The following is a 16,117-nucleotide window of genomic DNA, read 5'->3' as shown; positions in this document are numbered from 1 at the left end:
GTAAGCAAACCAACAGCCACCCGAAATTAAAACATAACAAAGCCAAACATAAAACTTTTTTTTTAAAAAAAGGAGGGAGATTAAATATGACATCAATACAACAAAGCATAACTTTCAGCGTCTCCAAAATTAAAACATAAAAGAGGCCCAGACCAAGTAAGTTATTTAAAAAGCTTGGGTAAGCAGAATAGCTTTCATCTAATGCCTCAAAAACAACAAAGGTGGCACCAGAAAACTCTTTGGGAAGACTATTCCATGTCCTGGGTGCCGCTACTGAAAAGGCCCTCTCCTTAGTGGTTGGTTGCCTCTGTTTATTTGGTGGGAACACCTGGAGCAGGGCCTCTGGAGAGGATCTTAAGGTTCAGGCAGAATCTATGGGAGAAAGCAATCTTTCAGATTGTCTGACCCCAATGCATTCAGGCCTTTAAAGATTAAAACAAGCACAGTGAGGAAAACCTAAGAATGAGCTAGAGTAATATGGCCAAACCACCCAGTCTAACCCTGCAACCTTGTGCTAGACCAGCTGTAGGGAAGAATTCAATGTAGTGCTATGACAGTTGTTCCATCAGTGCAAGCTTTTCAGTTTGCCAGACAGAAGAATCTCCCTCTCTGCTGTTCTGGAGGTTTTCCCAACCTCCCGAATGAAGAAAGCCATTTTAACCAGACAACTGAAATTCAGCAGGGATGGTGCCTGCCTGGTTTCTAATGGGAGAAAGCTGCAGATAGTGGGGCCCACCACACTGAAGCTGAAATGAGTTGTTCTTCTGGTTCATGATGGAAACCAAAAAGTGTACCCTCAGATGATCTCAATGTGTATCCAACATACACATGATGGATTAAACAAGTTATTGAGAAGATGGGATCTGAGAGCATATAATGGGTCACTGATCACGTAGAGAAGATTAGAAGGCTGGAAGATTAGGAGGCCATGGATACAATGTTTCAGCAAAAGCAGGAGGATGTCAAGAAATGTTAATGTCTCTTTGAAGAACACCAGCCCATTTTTTAGAGGTAAACTCCCAATAAAGCTACCACATGCCTTGAAAACAGTTGGTTCTTGTGCAGTTGCATTGAGAAGTCTGTAGTAATGAGTGCACTTTGATCTAATTCTTACTGCATTGGGAAACTTGCTTGCTCCTTTGGGCAAGGATTACCTGTTCATAAATCTTGCCTCTCATTAAACTTGGAGATTTAATCTGATAACAGATAAAAGGGCAATCAGTTCAAAGCATCTTAGAATTTAGTAGCTATGCAACAGCGTTCAACAGGACTCAACAAACAGAACCCCCTTAAAAGCACAAGAAAAAATAACAGGAAATAACAAGAGCAACAACAAATATGCGAGTTTGAGATTCATAACAATGAATGGTAAATATTTGTCTGAAGGGTGGAATATGTTTGTTTCCTTTTTGGACGTCTTAGAGCCTAAAATGTCCCACCATGGATGGAGAACCTGTGGCTTCCAGATGTTGTTGGATCCTACCCTCATCTTCCCCAGCCAGCATGGCCAGCGGCCAGAGAGGATGCAAATTGTAGAATGACATCTGGGGGGGCCACACACAATCCCCAAGCCCTGGCTTGTCCTGCATGGTTTTGTAATATGCATTTGGTCATTTTATGTAATACACATGTGGTGAAATAGTTGCTTTCAAAGTTCCCAACTTTGGGCTTCAGCAACACTGTCTCCCTAGGCATGTCTAAGGGTTGGACGAACAGTCACAATCAGGCAGAGGTTGAACCATATATGCATATAACGAGACCATTATATGCATACTGAACCATTATCTGCTATGGGACCATTGATCCTACTAGCCTTATGCTGTCTAATGTGACTTGCTGTGTCTCACCTGGGGTCACAGGGAGAATCCAGGGATTGAATCTCTGCATGCAAAGCCCATGCTCTGCTGCCAATAAGCAGAGTGAGACAGATGCCTCAGGGAGATGCTTTCGACTGTTAGGAAAGGGCAGCAAATTTCTGCTCCCAGGGAGAGAGATGTTTGTTGGAATTTTCGGCCTCATTGCCAAAATAACTTGGCCAGCCTTCAGCATGATGAACCTTGGCATGGGGTGGTGACTTTACTGTTGTGGTTCAGGCGGAAAAATAGCTTGGACCTTATCACCCCCATCCCCTGCAGTGCAGAACGTAACGGGGTTATTGATAGGATGGGCTTTGACAACATATGGTTAGTCATTGCCAGAGCCTGGCAGAATCTGGGTTTTCTTCTTCGTTACCTCAAATCCTATATTTATTGGTCAGCAAGTCAACTACTGTTTTTTTTTTTTGTTTTGCATGCAACTCTGGAGAATATCCTGGAAATGCTCATGGTTAGCTGGCACCCTGAAGAAGAACAGTGTTTGGTGCAGTTCCCATGAGTAGGATTGGATACAGAACAGTATTTATTGTGGGTTTGGGGCTCCTCACACATTCAGGCTTTTCACAGCATCTGCATCACATCATTGGCATCAAGATGCTAACTTGTGCCCCCTGCCATTTAATCCAGGTTTGATCTTTCTGTGGAAAATCTGATCAAGAACACACAGAGAGAGCAGACTAGGAATGTAACCTCAGACCCTCTAGGACAAGTGTGGGGAACCTTTGGCCATCCAGATGTTACTGAATGACAACTCCCATCATCCCCGGGGCGAGGCCATGCTTTTTGGGACTGATGGGAGCTGTAGTTCAGCAACATCTGGAGGGTCAAATGTTCCCCAGGCCTGCTGAAAGGAAAAATCATATTCGTATTTCAGAAACTAACTGTGGCTGGGAATCTCATCGTGTAGTCCGGCCTTGGTGACTGTGCTATGCTGAATTTTTTTGATGCTGGGTTGCTACTTTTAATAATGTGGGATTTGTTTTATTGACATTTTTTTAAAAAAAATTATCTACTGTATTTTGTTGTGGTATTTCATGTGAACTGCAGTTACCACTGTAAAATAAAACAAACTCTCACAGTACCCAGCCCACTATTTGATGATCTATAGATATTTCAAAGAATGAAAGAATGATTCAAGGATCTAAGAGTGCACAAAATAGTAAAACTATGTTCATGGCTACTGGTCTGCACGGAGGGATTTGAATCTTATTTTCACATTCTGCTGAACATTCCCATGTACAGTGGTACCTCGGGTTACATACACTCCAGGTTACATACGCTTCAGGTTACAGACTCTCTAACCCAAAAATAGTGCTTCAGGTTAAGAACTTTGCTTCAGGATGAGAACAGAAATCGTGCTCCGGCGGTGCAGCGGCAGCGGGAGGCCCCATTAACTAAAGTGGTGCTTCAGGTTAAGAACAGTTTCAGGTTAAGAACGGACCTCCAGAATGAATTAAGTACTTAACCCGAGGTACCACTGTATATGTACATTATATTTCATCCACTGCAGTAAAATGAAGGTGGCTTACCAGCATTCCCACCAGCTCTCTTGTGGTCTAGGGATATTCTCGCACAAGGAGCAGGGATGTGGTGATAGCGAGAGATCATTTATTCAGAGCGTGACGCTCTGCTCTTACAAAAAACGAACAGCTTATAAAGGTGCAGCCAGAGTTGTCCCAGCCCTAAGCTGACCTATTTTCCTGTGTGCATCATAAGTATGCTGCAGCTTTAGACATTTCATTTCTACACTGGAAGAGCAAGAAAGAATATCTTTTAAAGCAATCAGATAGAAGAAGAAACCAGCTGCTTCTCCAACTCTGACAGCAATACTCATTGGCAGCGAGGCTGATTGTTGGATGCCAGCAACTTTGTACTGAGGCTGTACATGTGTTAGGGATGGATTAATCTGTCCATTTTGGTTACTCTCAGTTCCTCATTTTTCCAGTCTTAAATTCATTCCCCCCCATATTTCTTCAGCAATTTGTATTTTTATAAAAATCTCTAGGGAAATTTGGCAGCAAGTTAGTGTAACGTTCTCCTAATCAACACATTTTCGTTTGCATGTTTGACTAATACACACGTCTTTGCAAGCATTTCTCCCTAATGTGATGCATTTTGTATATTATTTTCATCTGCATTTTTATACACACTTTTCTTTATATGCACTTTTGTACACAATGTTTGCAGAAGTGCATCACAAAAAGCAGAGAAATGCTGATTTCAAAGGATAGCTGTGCTTTGGTTCTTGTATTAGAAATACAAATTATATAGTTTCTCATTCATCTCTCCCCCCCCCCCATTCATCTTTTTAAAAATTTCTTTCCCATCCATAATACATGTAGAGAAGTAACTGTGTGTATGTAAAATTAGGATTGTGGCTGCTGGTGCCACTCTACCATACCTGATCTCCATGAGCCTGAGGTTGTATCTGTGTGTATACCTGGAACAGAACTTGTTTAGTCTAGAAGAGAATGCTGTTTAAGCTGCCTTGATGTTGGGAGGAAGGGGCTTCTGGTCTTCACATCGTGTTACTGTGGAAATCAAGCATAGCTGGGAATAACTATCTACACTATAAACTCTGGACAGCTTAATTCAGCCCTCCCTAACTCCTCCATATACTTCCGACCAGTGGAGACTTACTGGGACTGGTAGGGCAGAAGACAGGGAGACCAACTGTAGGGGGAGCCAAAGCCAATGGGCATGCAAAGCCCAGTAATTCTAGTATTGCCCCCCCCCCCGCAAGGAAATTGGCATTCAGGGCCACACACCAGGCTTGATGTAAGGAGGCTATTCTCCCTTATGAACCAGCCTCCAAGGCTTCCTATATGTTTGTGCCACTATTATAAGAGGCAATTGTGTCTCTGTATGAGTTGATAGTGATGTCCTGGGTAGTAATTGCTTTGAAATGTACTTTAACACTGGTGGTGTCAATTACGACTTTTGGAATTTTCAAGTAAAACAATATTCTGCATCTGACACTCTGAAAAGAGAAATGTTCTTCGTGACTTTGCAGTGGATCATGGGATATGTAGCTCATCTGGCCAGGGGTATTTTTTTAAAGGCACTTTTTATTTTTACAGACCAGCCTAACAGGCATTCAAGTGGTGATCAGATCTTTTCTCAAAGCAAATTGCAAGTAATAGTGTATCTTTTACCTGCATTACACTTCCTGTTCAAAACACTCAAATCCCAATGTACCCAATTACAACATTTACGAAAACTGTTCTGTGCCAATAACGTTAACTGACATTTCAGAAGAAAGGACCTTTACTCTCTTTTCCCAGAAGGAGCTTTTCAACCTAAAATGCAAGTTGCTTTTACTGATGGATTTAAATTTAGCTTCCCGTGATTCTGTTTTGTTTTTACCTATTCATTAACAATATTCAAAATCTGATTGAGTGAAAATCCCTTAATCCTGACAAATCTTCAACCCCATGTGCTGCATATTAAATCCACTGTTCTTGTTATTTGAACAAAAGTTGAGTATCTAACCTGCTGATAAAATACAAAACATTTATCTCTGTAGCATTAGCTTCATGGATTGCAATGAGACATGCTCTGTGAACTGAAATGTTATTGGCGGCAGGGTGGGGGAGAGCTTAAAAGTATATATACTTTAATTATCACTCTATAGATTTATGTATAGAACTCTTTATCCCTTTTTTTAGTACTTGACTCCAAACATTGTATTCTCCTATAAAATTCATGGAAAAAAATATGATTCACAAGTATATTTTATTCCCTTTATTGCTCCTGGCTCCCTGAATTAATACCATACTTGTTAAATGCATGCTGTGTCCTGTCTGAATTGTTCATTTGCCATTAATGGGGCATGTAATGCTAAAGTGTCTAAGAAAGTTTTGAAACCAAGAGGTCTTTTAGAAAGAAATGACAGGTGGGAAAATTCAGTATAAGAAATTCAGCCAAGAAGTCTTTAACATCAGCCAACAAAAAGAACTTGTTCTTTCTACTTTTCCGGCAGCTCTAATTCTTTTTGCCTTCTTCAATGACTAATGACATTCAGGCGATTCACATTAGCACGTGAAATCACGGAAAGAAACAGACAGACTCCAGCAACAACAACAAAATACGACACAGTGTATGGTCCTCTCTTTGTGGCATACCCAGACAGAAACTAAATTTCTTTTCTCTTTTTACTTTAATACTATTGATGTATTGTATGTATGACAGTAAATATATACAAAATAGCAGGAAGGAAAAGAAAGAAGAAACTTGGTTCATGAGCAGAGGAAGGTTGGCAGTGACATTCTGCTTTTCCAGTACGCGTCTACGAGATAGTATTGCAGTAAAAAAAATAAAAAATGATAGGAAATACACATGGAGACTTATTTTTCTTTTGTACAATGGAATTTGTGGCCAATTTATTAACCACATCTTCGCTCAAGTTTCATAGGGCCATCAAGGGCAAGATAAAATAAGATGATCCTATTTGGAACTAGGGATACACACACACACACACACACACACACACACACACTATGCCTGTCCCAAACTGGGAGCTGTAGTTCATTACAGGTGCTGGGAATTATAGCTCTGCGAAGGGTAAGCTACACTTCCAAAGGCAGACATTAAGACTGTCTGTGGACACCTTGCCGGGTGACATAGCACAGTTATGAATTATTTCACAAACTGATGGTGTGAAGAAGACTGGATGGTGTGAAACAATCATAATGCTATTGGATTACAGAGCTAGTTACATATATGTGGTGGCTTTTAAATTTAATAAACATGTTGGATGATTTTAGATCACTAGGGCAAGAAAATATCTGCAATACCAAAAGCAGCAATTACCTTGGCCACTTTTGGTAGTAGTAAAATATATGCAAAAGTGTCGTCACCATCTAAGTCAGGATTCAGCAAACTTTTTCAGCAGGGGGCCAGTCCACTGCCCCTCAGACCTTGTGGGGGGGCCAGACTATATTTTTTTGGGGGGGGAATGAACGAATTTGCCCCACAAATAACCCAGAGATGCATTTTAAATAAAAGCACACATTCTACTCATGTAAAAACACATGGATTCCCAGACCATCTGCGGGCTGGATTTAGAAGGCGATTGGGCTGGATCTGGCCCCCAGGCCTTAGTTTGATATGGCGTACTGAGAGAAAGCCCACTGAAAATAATGGACATGACTAACACAAGTCCACTGATTTCAATAGGTCTACTCTCAGTTTGATTTAGGGTGTAAGTCTAACTTCCACCCTGCCACTGGGGCTTTTCACAGCAATCACTGTGACATTCAATGTCCTGCCTCTATTGGTAGCTGCTATGGAAGGGGTGGGTAGGATGATCTGTAAAGACAGTTCTAGTCTGAGCACAGTGATTAGGCTCTGATGCCATTTCACAACAGCAGTGAGTCTGGCTCAGAATCCAATGGATCCTGCATTGGTCTTAGAATGCAACTTTCTGGTTTCCTGCTGGTTCCTGATGATGGGTATCCCAGAACTGACCAGAGGTCAACTTAGCCAGAATTACTTGCCAAAGAGACAGCTCTGATGATTCCAGTCCCCTCCTGCTGCTAGCTTAGCACAATGGGGAGTGTTCATAACTTTATTCTAACAAGACTCCCGCCTTGGGCCTCAGACAAGTTCTGCACAGCCCTGGCCTCATGTGCATTGTTTGGTGTAGAATTTGATGTATGCAAGTGGCAGAGTTTGCTTGGTAAGGAAAAAATATGACGTAGATTCAAGACATATCCAGAAACCAAAGCACATATGAACCAAACTCTGAACACAACTGTGCAAGCTGGGACATGTCCAGGGAGGGACAATGATTAGTAGTTGCCAAAAATGGGTTGTCCTGTTCAGATGGCAAGCTGACGGTGAAGCTATAATAGTATGGGAAGCTTCAAAGGAAGAAACTAGGAAAGCATAAACGCGGCAAAGGTTGTCTCCAGGCTGACAATATATTGCAGAAGCAATTCAAGCGCATACCAAACAAAGAAGTTTCCTCAGATGAAAACACTGTGTAGGGCTGGCACAACAAACACACTTAAAAACAAAAGAAAACACCAAACCTGACACATTTGCAGTTAGGAAAGTGATAGGGAAATGCACTGAAAAGTGTGGGATGAACAACTGATTAATGAATAGACATACAAATACCACAGTAGCAAATCAGGAAGAATGCTCATTGTGGTATAACCTCCCAGCAAACAAATCAGAATGAGACTACTATATACTTGGGCATGATGGTTCCTGAAATTGAGGAGTGGGTCTATGCTTGGCAATAATTGGGAACCATTTTGAATCAAGGTGGCCATCCAACCTCTGCTTAAAAACCTCCAAGGAAGGAGAGTCCACAACCTCTTGAGGGAGTCCATTTCATAATTTATATACCGTGAAGACAGCTGACAATAAATTAGGAAGAAATGTGCTGAACTCAGACCCACAGTGCTGAGCAATAATGGCAGCTTCCGTGTCCTGTTTTAACATGTACTAGTGAAGTATCTGTAATGAATTTATGTGGGAACATAGCATTTTTTACCTACTACCAGAGATCATTAAAAACATATATTAATGTAAACAAATATACTTCCTTGAACACTTTTGGCTTGTGGATAGAAAATGAGAGAAGCCAATGACACACAAAAATCTTCCAGGCCAAAACCATAATATTCTTAACACTGTATTCCTTAATGCCAAAGCCTTTATGCTTTAAAATAAGGTGGTTTTTTTTCAAGAACTCTGCCAACACATACTGCTAATACAAAAGCATTTATTACATATTTTAAAAGACTGTGGTACTTTTATGAAACACACCCATTTCTCTCTTGGAATATACAAAAAGGGACGTGAATAGGTGCCAGAATCTGCCTGAGGAATGAACTTAGCACTTCCAGGTTTGTTTTTGTTTATGCAAGCTGGAAAAATAAAGTGTCCTCTTTCACCCCAGAGAAACCTCTATTTTAGGCAATATCAAGGCTGAGGCTTCCATTATAAATCATGCTGGCATCATGCTGGCAGGGAGCTGTTGGTTTGCCTTTGGAATTCAGTAGCAAATAAGTGGGGGGAAGTTTAGTTTAGGTAAAAGGTAGGTATGGGGAAATCGTGTTCTCCCTAAAAGAGGGCACGTGTTGCGGTGAGACCTGGAGACTTGACACCCTGTGTTGTGAGTGGGTTGATTGGTTAGCCAAAACACCTGATTGGTAGGCCCCTCAATGTTGGGTTCAATTTGGCCAATGGGGCGCAGTCTAAATGGATCAAGGGACCTATATATCCATGCACATGACCCAGAGCTTCCTCTTTCGGCTTGTGCATTTGGAACACCTGCCCACCTCTCCCTACTTTTAGGGCTTTGCGCTATTGACCTTGCTATACCGTCGTGTGTCATCTGTCATTGGGACAGGGGCACGGCAGGAATTTTCCCACTTGGCTGATTGGCTGTTGCCATTTGGGTTTTGCCTGCTGCGTAGCAAATTGGAAGGTTGTGGATAGGCACTAGTTTAGGTGATGGGATGGGAGAGCGGTCTCGCCATCCCTATGTGAAGGGTATTCCGTTAAAGGAATCCAGGGACCCAACTGGTTTGGTCAACCCCCGAGAGGGGGTTGTGCCCGTGCCTGAGTCCAGGGGGGCATCTGGGTGGTGAACATAGTCTGTTCCCGGCTTTTCACCCTTCACCTTGGCTGACCTATGCTGGTGCCCTGGGTCAGCGCTGCCTGCAAGGGTGTAGGGAGCTAGTCAAACCAGAGCCTATGCAGATCACTCTCTGTAATCAATAAAGTTGTGGCCTAAATTCTGCCAAAAAACAAACTAAAATTTGAGTCATGTGTGAATTTATTTAGGGGGGAGGTGTGTGGGTCTGAACACGCAAATGGTAGAGATATATAAAATTATGCATATTGTGGAGAAAATGCATTGGAAGAGGTCCCTCCACACATCTTTTATTGTCCATAATGAGGTAAACTGCAGTCCATAAAAGCTTACACCATAATTATTGACCTTTAATATGTCTCAGGCCTCTTTTGGTCCCGTCCCCCCCATATCTTGTATTTGTAAGCAGATATGAAAAGTGCTGCACATTTTAGCAATCTCTGGGGTTAAATGCACATCCTGTTTAATCCAAAGCCCACTGAAATCGGGGGGGGGGGGGAGAGAGAGAGAGAGAGAGAGAGAGAGAGAGAGAGAGAGAGAGAGAGAGAGACAAAAGAAGCCAACTGATTGCAGTGTGGTTTGGATGGAAGTTCCTTGTCAGCAAGTCCTCCAAAACCAGTAAGTGGAGAATGCCACATCACCAAATCCAAAGTGAGCTGCCTAACTGTGGCGGTAAAAATATATCACATCTAAAATGCCTTCCAATATTTTGCACAACAAATCTGGATGGTGATATTACTGATAGGGAGAGGACTTGCCTTTGAAACCTTTGTTTTGCAGGGGTAAAGAGGGAGACAGAGACTCAGGGAGACATTTCGCCAATAGGTGCCGGGAAGTGAAACATCATTGGTTAATGATGGCTAGAATACTCATAACCAAATTTAATTTAGCCCTGAATAAAAACACTAGGAACTTTCAAACAGGAAGTTAAAGGAAGGGCAAGCTGCCCAATATGTCTTCTATATAAGCAGACAGCCCAGCACTGTCTGTGGATAAACCTCAAGAACCACATTTTCCTAGGAACATTATCCTTCATGCCATGAAGTCATTTAACCCTGTCCACATCCCTTTAGCTTTTATTCCTCTATTTGCTAAGAAATTCCTCTATTTGCTAAGAAATAGACTCAATATATCGCCACTGACAGACAACTAACGGCAAGGCCACCCTCACCCCCTGCGTGGCAGATTCCTACCCACTTTTTAAAAAAATCAGCGCAAGATATTGCATACTGTACTAGCAAATTCCATGCGAAGAAACATTAGGAAAAAGATTGAAAAGAAAACTGCCAGTATCGCAAAGTTGTTAACACACAAATCTACAATGTGACTCTACACTTGCAATTCTGGGCACATCGCCTCAAAAAGGAGACTATAGAGCAGGAAAGGGTTCAGGAAAAGGCAACTAAAAGGATCAAGGGTTGGGGCAACTCCCCTATGAAAAATGGTTACAACATTTGTGGCTTTTTAAGAGCCTGAGAAGAAGCCTTCTGGATCAGGTTAGTGGCTCACCTGGTCCAACCGCCTGTTCTCTCCGTGGCTGGCCTCATGCTTAATGGGAAGCCTGTAGGCAGGGCTTGAGTGCAACAGAACTTTCCCCTTTTGCCTTTTCCAGCAACTAGCATTCATAAGCATACAGCCTTTATAAGAAAAGATGAGTAATGGAAGAGAAAATGGATAGGGAGAAACCCCCTCCCTCTCCCTCCCCCCCCTCTCTCTCTCTCACACACACAGAGTAATAGAACCTGGGGACATCCAATGAAGTTGAATGCTGGAAAATGTAGGCTAGATCCAAAAAAGTAGAGTTAATCAGAAAGTACACAGTTAAACCATGAATTCGAGGTGGTGATAGCCTTGGATGACTTTAAAAGAGGCTCAAACAAATTCACAGAAGACAATCAAATTACTATTAATAGCCACTATGGCTATGTGAGAGCCAGTGTGGTGTAGTGGTTAAGAGCGGTAGTCTTGCAATCTGGGGAACCGGGTTCGCGTCTCCGCTCCTCCACATGCAGCTGCTGGGTGACCTTGGGCCAGTCACACTTCTTTGAAGTCTCTCAGCCCCACTCACCTCACAGAGTGTTTGTTGTGGGGGAGGAAGGAAAAGGAGAATGTTAGCCGCTTTGAGACTCCTTAGGGTAGTGATAAAGCGGAATATCAAATCCAAACTACTACTACTACTACTACTACTACTACTACTACTACTACTACTACTCTTCTTCTTCTTCTTCTTCTTCTTCTTCTTCTTCTTCTTCTTCTTCTATTTCTATATTCTATGACAACTGTGGGATGTAGTATGCTTCTGAATAGGTAAAGGACCCCTGGACGGTTAAGTCCAGTCAAAGGTGACTCTGGGGTTGCGGCACTCATCTTGCTTCCAGGCTGAGGGAGCCGGTGTTTGTTCACAGACAGCTTTCCTGGTAATGTGGCCAGCATGACTAAACCACTTCTGGTGCAACGGAAGCCAGAGCTCATGGAAATGCTGTTTACCACCCCTCCACAGTGGTACTTATTTATTTACTTGCACTGGTGTGCTTTTGAACTGCTAGGTTGGCAGGAGATGGAACAGAGCAACTGGAGCTCACTCCATCACACAGATTCAAACCGTTGACCTTCTGATCAGCAAGTCCAAGAGGCTCAGTGGTTTAGACCACAGTGCCACCCGCTGACATAGTATACTTCTGAGTACCAGTTGCTGGCTATCACAAGTGAGAAGAATTCTTGCAGGCTTCCCATGGGCATCTGGATGGCAACTGTGAGAATAGGATGCTCAACTAGATGGGCTTAGGCTTGATCCTGAAAGACTCTTCTAACGGTCATTTTCCTGAGTGTTCATTGAAGGATTTGTTTTCATTGCCTATCGGTCCAAAACCATTAAGGATGAAATCGTAGACATGCTTACCCACTGAACTCTGAGTAGAAAGCATTGTAAATGTACAGAACTGAAGTATTTCACTTACTGAAGGGTATCAAAGTATCCAGTAGTTAAATATACCAAAAATGCATTGAAAGGAGGTTTGGGGTTTATGACCGGAAAGTCAATCATGACGGCACCAGAGGTACTGGTCTGAAAATAAACAAGATTTTCACAGCCAGATATTCACTGTTTACCTTGGAAGACTTTCCCATTCATTTTCTCTCCACAGTTTAGGCTGGAAAACTAGCTTTCCAATTCAAGCTTTATTTTTACCCAGCCTAATTTTCTTCCAAAACTAACCTAACATGCCTAAAATTTTATAAGCATGATATTCTGCCAAGGATTTTAATAGAAAGGTTGAGACAAACCTGACAAAATGATTGAAAGGCACGAAGGGTTGCTTTTTCAAAAAGGGAAGCAGGTTTGCATTCTGAATCCTGTTCTCCAGGGAATTACTTCATCCCCAAATGAGCTTGCTAAGAGACAAAATATTTTCTTAAATATTGAGTGAGTACTTTGGTTGTTATTTAGTTATCAAAAATTTATTCATGAACGTTTTAAGACTTCCAATGAAGAGTATTCGCACTTACCTGAATTTTGTGATGCTGTTGTCTACCCAAACCCTGCTTACAAATCTGCACATGATAGGAGAAAGTCTGCATAAAAAGGAAGTTATTACTGAAAATAACATATAAAATGCATTACGTTTTGGAAAGTGTCTTGCAAAAATGTGTTTATTTGGAGAAATTTTCACTAAAATGCTGATAAATTTTCACAAGCATTTTATAATGATGATGATGATACAAATCGCTGCAAAATTTGGAGAACTGAATTTAAATTGGAAAAATGAGAAACAGAAGGAATTGAAATTGGCAGATCCTTCCAATTTCTCTGGTTAGAAGCTGTGATATGTGCTTATACTGCATTCAATTCAATAATTATATTACATATACGGTAATTCAATATTACTTGGGGTGGATTCTTGAATTGGTTTATATCTGTGTACCCAATAACTCACAGCTGAATTTGAATTGCTTTATTTCTTGTGGCTTTTTTTTACATTTGTAAGACTTACAGGTGCTACAGAGTGATACACAGGCTGGATGAATGATTCTTTTGAGATGGTACAAAAGTGGTAAAACAGTAAACATGGCAAACAGTAAACAGGATGCCCTGGCATATCAGTGGTATGCATCAACATAGTTTCTCACCACCTCTTGGTTCATTCCACTTTTCAGATTTTATCTAGCAAGAGTATAGCAACAGTCTTGAGTTCACAAACCTGTTCCAGCTGTTTCTCTGCCACCACAGGCTGCTGCACCACGGATCTAGGAGTGAACCTAAGAAGCTAAGTACAAGAGCAGTTGGAAAATGGAAGCAGACCAGCATCTCTGTATCATGTTTTGCCTGTTTTACGTTTGGAATCTCAAACCATGGTATGGTTTCTTAACTGTGGTTAGTTCAAGCCGCTGTTTGGTATAATGCGTGAATTCAGCCAATAGAGCCAGTCACTATTGCCCATTGAGTGTAAAGCAGGAGAAGTGAATGGAAAAGATTTTACATTTTCCAAAGAATGTTCAAAACATTTGGTTTGTGTTCCATTTTTCTATAATAATTGAGCCCTTCTTAGTTGTGCTGCAGCCTGCAGAACTACATCTGGCTGTGACTAGGAAGGCCTTTCCTGTTGTGATGTCTAGCTTGTGGAGCCATCACCCATCTGAAATAAAGTCGCTGCCAACTGTTGTATTTTTTAGTCTCTCAAAAACCTATTTGTTCATCTTTGATGGTCATTGATATCAAGCCACTGAGAATTATTATAATCTGGTGACTAACCACATATCAGGTGAATGGTGGCAACTCACCATGCCATTTGCTACTAACAGATTTTTTGCTATTAATATTTATGTGGTGTAAGCTGCTTTGGAAATTTTAATTAAGTGTAGCCTAAAATTCTGTAAATCAATCAATAAATCAAACAATTCCCATTCAATTTCCCAGTGGGTCTTAATTCTGCAAACAGTAAGACTTCCCAAGTTGTCCATCAAACTGAGACTTCTCTAGCAGTCAACTGAAACTAGCTTATTCGTGGTTTTTGCCCCATCTCTTTTTCACTTAACGTAAAAAAAGAAAGAAAAGAAAGTGCCCTTATTTGGCAAATATGGAAAGAACGTCATGTCTTCAGTTTACACTGCCTATTTTTGGAGTCACAGTTTCATCATCAGCTGACAGGACAACAGAGAGTAGAACTAACTTGACATTTCGGAACAGAATACTTTATCCTTATTATTTTAAGCCATTTTGATGGCAGTTACTCTGTGTAGTATCATTCCCATGGCAAAAAGAAACAGAGGAGAGATCTAAAGTGATTTACAGACATGTTCAAGAGATTCACTTTAACCTGGCTGCGTTTGTTCAACTGTGGCCATTTTTGTGCTGATTAAACACCCTAGGTGTAGCAAGTCATTTATATTTGTGCTGAATTTAATTTTTAAATGAAAGCAAACACAAGAGTCTCATTCAGCCTTCCTCAATGGTTTAGACTACGATTCCCATCAGGCCCAACCAGACTGAGAAAGGCTGGCCTAGTCCTTTTAGAATGCAGGAAAATTAAGAAATCTGAAGCAAAGCTGTCAGATACCCCGGATTTCTTTACATTGGCCCAAAATTAAGTGTCCATAAATGTGATAGGCTGCCAGGGCTTGCCAATCCTTTGCTGGCGCCTTGCCTTTTAAGTATGCCCTGATCCACACCACCAAGCACCAACCAGGCAATGGCTTTTGAGACCATCATATGTTGTCATTGCCTGAAGGCTACACCTGGGGGAGATGGAGCAGGGTGTGGTACTCTCAGACATCTGTATGGTGGAAAGGAAGGAACTCAGCTGCAGGGCCTCAGGCAGAAGGAAGGGTGTGGAAATCTGGATAATATAAATGGAGGGTGGAGGGAGGAGGAGGAGGAGGAAGATGAAGAGCAAATGGGTCAGTGGATACACAGGGAGCAAGCTGGAATAGCTAGACCTCAATAGGACCTCTACAGAGAGAAAGGAGGCCTGCCCTTCACCCCCCACCCCAGCCAGAGGTTGTCTTCAGGCTGTCCATCTATGTCCCACTGACCAGGGTCAAAGGAGCCTTGCATCCATGGTTTACTAAGCCTCCTCCCTCCTCAGGGAGGCATATAAATCCTGGATTTAAGCTTGCCAAGGCCAGCAGTGTGGCAGCAGGTACTCCAGGAGAGGAGGCCTATCGAAGGACTTTTCTCACTGGTGAAAGTAACCTGGGATGTGGGTGTAAACATGCTGCAGAAGCAACAATTCTGAAATACTGTAAAGCCCTCCTTGCAGCAAACGAGATGTGCGTCAGTGCCTTCTTTGACAGCAGGCATTCATCCAAGATCTTCAGTTTATCTTCATAGACAGTTTCACAAGGGGAAAAAATGTAAGTTTAACCACCCTAGGTATTTTTTGTCTGTCATTTGTTAGTTTTCTAATGGGGGGGGGGGAATCCACCTGAATGCCAGCCAAAATAATATAATTTTAGAAACGGTAAGCAAAGAGATGAAATAAAGGGCTTGATGATGAGATGTTATGCAGATGCTCAGCTGAAACATGACCTCAGAAATATGTGTCCTCTGTCTAAGAAGCATTTTTATATCCTGTTCCTAAAGCACAGAGTGAGAAGGTGTTGAGATGAGCTGTGCATGTGCTTTGGGTAAAAGCCA

This window comes from Podarcis bocagei (genome assembly GCF_964188305.1).
Source record: "Podarcis bocagei genome assembly, chromosome: 3".
NCBI lineage: Eukaryota > Metazoa > Chordata > Lepidosauria > Squamata > Lacertidae > Podarcis > Podarcis bocagei.
Note: the sequence above shows the minus strand (reverse complement) of the source record.